This window comes from Lissotriton vulgaris, unplaced genomic scaffold (genome assembly GCF_964263255.1).
Source record: "Lissotriton vulgaris unplaced genomic scaffold, aLisVul1.2 SCAFFOLD_1060, whole genome shotgun sequence".
NCBI lineage: Eukaryota > Metazoa > Chordata > Amphibia > Caudata > Salamandridae > Lissotriton > Lissotriton vulgaris.
The window spans coordinates 741,742-745,890 of NW_028249636.1; positions in this window are offsets into that span (position 1 = coordinate 741,742).

Here is a 4,149-nt window from a genome sequence, read left to right on the forward strand (position 1 = left end):
GAAAGAGATTCAAAATAAATACGGGGCAGAGCCTGCTTTAAATCTTGGTATGAAGTTACTGAAAGATTTCAAACAGGTCTCAGCTATAATATCAGCAAATATTAAAAGTGAAGCAGCATCCGTGGCAATCCGCCAAAAAATAAAACAACTTTATGTAACTGAGCAACCATATGAACTGGCCAGAATAATAGAAAAATCCTATGAAGAACTAGGAAAAGATAGTTTGGGAGGGAAACCAGTAAAGCCCAAACTAACAGAAAATCCTGAAAACGTTTTTATTAAAAACAATCTCCCTACTGCTAAAAAGAAGTGGGAAAACACACACTTCCTAAAGAGAAGCGTTCCCAATCAAGAGGAAGGTCTCCTCAAAAGGAGCCCTATGAAAAGAGGTGTACCCTCAGAAACAGTGAAAATTTGCAAAAACCTGATAGATATTAAGATACTGATACACGTTCCTCTCGTACCTTTCAGACTTCCTCGCAGAAATCTAAAAGAGGACTATCAGAACGCAAGGAATAACGCGCGAAGTACAAAGACTATCAACCCGTTCCGAAAAATAAGAAAACTCAATTCAGCAAAAAGAAGGTAGCAAGTCTTAAAATCAGACATGCCGAGGATTTTGAGGACACAATTCAAGAACGGGGAGTGGGCCCAGACAATGCTGGACAGTGCAGCAGAGGTTACCATAGCTTGCAAGATCCTGAAGGATCATCTGGAGACTGTGGGCCTGAATGAATACATTCAGGTTGAAACTGCAGATACCAGGGTTAGTGTACCACATAAGTTATATGAAGTAACACTCTGAATAGAGGGGGACATAACTAGGAAAATAAAAGCACTCTTTTGGGAAAAACTATCTAAGGGTTATGACATTCTTCTGGCTGAAAAATACTGGCCACATGAATTTGTCAGGGAGTGCCCACATGGCGAAGAGATCATTATGCCAGCCTTCTCAAATCATATTCCTATTTATAAAAAATACACCTATGCCAGAAAATGGGCTGTGGCCCAGGTTCCAGCATTATATAAAAATCATGTGGGATGGGATGAGGATTCTCCTCACGATAAGATCCAATTAAAAAATCAACCACCTGCTCAGAAGCATTATCCAGTTAAACAAGAATTTAAAAAACAGGTCAGGGAGATCCTAGATCAACTTGAATACCAAGGGGTGATTGAAACATGCACCTCGTCCATGAACAATCCTTTTTTTCCTGTCTCCAAATCCGACAATACATATCGTCTAGTTTTGGACTGCAGACATTTAAATTCTTGTTGCAAAACCTTTGCATTACAAAATGCACAAAGTGCAGCACTGATGAATAACTTTGTGCGCAAAAAATATAAAACCACATTAGATATTTCAAACGGTTTCTTCTGTTAAATATCGCACCTGAAAGCAGGTACTTGACCGCTTTCTCAATTATGGGGACACAGAGTCACTTCTGTCGTCTCCCACAGGGATTCAAGAACAGTCCTGGGTTATTTTCAGCAAGAGTAACAGAATTACTGCAAACGTATGATGATGAGGCATTATATTATGTTGATGACATCTACCTTACAGATGATGACTTGGACAGGTACTTGACCAGGGTGAACACCATAATACTTGGATTCGCCTCTGAAGGTTATGAATTCAACTTTAAAAAATCAAGAATTGCCAACCTCAACGTCCTATTCTTGGAATATGAACTTTCAAGTGAAGGCAAAAGCCTGGAAGCAAATGTTTTGGAGAAATGTGCCCTGCTCCAACCTCCAAAAACGCTGAAAAACGTACAGTCAGTTCCAGGATTCCTGAATTTTGGAAGAACTTACATTCTAAATTACGCAGAAAGGGTTAAACCTCTCTACGAATTAATCAAACCTGATTTCAAACCTACTAATTGGACTCAAAAACACACAGAAATGTTGTGTTCCGTGCAAACAGACATGTTAACAACAACACATTTACAGACACGCGTAAATGAACCAAACCTTGTAATCTGAATCATCCCAGGGAGATGCGGATTCACGTACCTAACCTTTAATGAAGGTGAAAAGGTACCAATAGCTTACAAATCACACTTGTACACACAAGCTGAAATGAAATTCACTTCAACAGAAAAAATTCTGACAGCAGTTCAAACTGCAGTAGCAAAAGAGAGAGCCCTCGCACAGGGTAAACACATAAAAGTATTTACTCCAGTACCTGCCTTAGAGGCAGTGACGAAGGCAAGCATTCCAAATGCAAAAGCTTTACATCCAAGATGGATACAATGGGTTAATTATCTTGCTGCAACAGACGTTGAATACGTTTTTGACCCCTACTTAAAGACTCAAGAATTTCTCCAATACGAACAAGAATGTCGTCTGCCCACTGAGATTCTGCCTCTAGAACATTACGGATGTATAATTTATACAGACGGATCAGCACAACCCGCGATTGGGGGAAAACAAGCTTACAGTGCTGCGTGCACGATTGTTAAAGTTCACTGGTGCGATGGTAAATTTAGACCTATGGTCACAAAACTCAATCTCTCGGACACTGTACAGCTCAGCGAGCTGAACTCCGAGCTTTCAAGATGGCGCTTGAAGATACCAATCGCGAATTCCCCACACTCATAGTGTGTGATTCGTATTACTGCGTCCAATCTTTCAATGAATACTTGCAGAATTGGGTTCAAAACGGTTTCAAAGATGCAAAAGGTGGCATAATCAAGCATAAAATGCTTTGGGAACAAGTAGTTCTTTTACAGAAAGAACTACAGAAGACTCACGTGATCCATACACTGAGTCATCAGCGTGATGGCGTTCACGTTGCAGGGAATTCATTGGCTGATGAAACCGCAAAGGCGGCTGTACAAACGGCTTCCGTAGCTGCAATCACTCGTTCAAAAACAAAAATAGACAGCGAAATAATGCAGGCTGTCACCGCTTCCAACAAGGACAGCTGTAAAACATTACCAAAAGGATTCTCACTCAAGTACTCATATGTAACTGATGCAAATAATGTTCCGTTTGCTTGAATCCCTGGAGTGAGGGATAGAGTAATTCCAAACATGGAACACAGGTTAGGACTAATGTTAGCAGCACACGAAGGGCTTGCCTCTGCACACGCAGGTGTTTCTGCTACAGTGTCATTATTAAAGCAAAGATACTGGTGGCCGCGCATGAGGAAACAGACCAGAAACTATGTTTTGGAATGTGAAATCTGCCAGAATATGAAAGTTTCAACAGTGAAACACCCGGCGCAGACGCGCCTTTTAATTTCAGATAAAGCACTAGCATGTGTTTACCTGGACCACTGTGGTCCCTTACAGAGGGATGGAAACTATAAATATATCAAGGTCGCAGTAGGTTCATGCTCAAGATTCATTTGGATGTGGCCTCAGCGCTCGGCTGACGCCCGAACTGTTATAAAAGATTTGCAAGTCTTTATTGGCACATATGCAATTGGCATGCTACATTCTGACCAGGGTCCTGCTTTTAGCTCTCGGGCTTACAAGGAGGCCATGGCCAGCTTGGGCATTGCATTGTGGTACTCAAGTCCATTCAATCCTGAGGGAAATTCGGTTGTGGAAAGAAAATACCGTGAGATAAAGCAATCTATAACATCCAGGGTATTAGGTTCGGGTGACGGGTGGGTCAAACATCTAATAAGTGTCCAACGTAGTCTTAATACCTGCCAAGAAATTCTCTGGGTAGAAGCACTCCATATGAAATCCTTTTTGGTACTAGAATGATGGTCGAAGACCTCAATTCAGTGGTAGAACAAAAACCATTTGATATCAAAGACCATTTGGTTGTTTTGCAGGACTTAACTGAAACACGAAGAAGTCTAAGCAACACAATACAAAAACCAACAACCACTGATTAAAACCACCTGTCCCAACAAGACCTGTCTGGAGTCCAAATACTAGGGAACTGGTCGAGGAGAAAAAAGCAGATAAAAAGAATTGGGCCTTCTTACATAAAACCAGTACCTGTACTAGCAACCCATGGATCAAGAACAGTGTTACTGCTGCCACTTGCTGGAAGAAAGGAGAACCGGTCCGTATCAATTGACCTGGTAAAACCACACCATGTGGCCAATAATAAGTAGTAGGCCGAGTGGACTCCTAGGATGTAGCAGGCGACCAAATCTTGCTACCATCCAAGAGGTTCAAACTG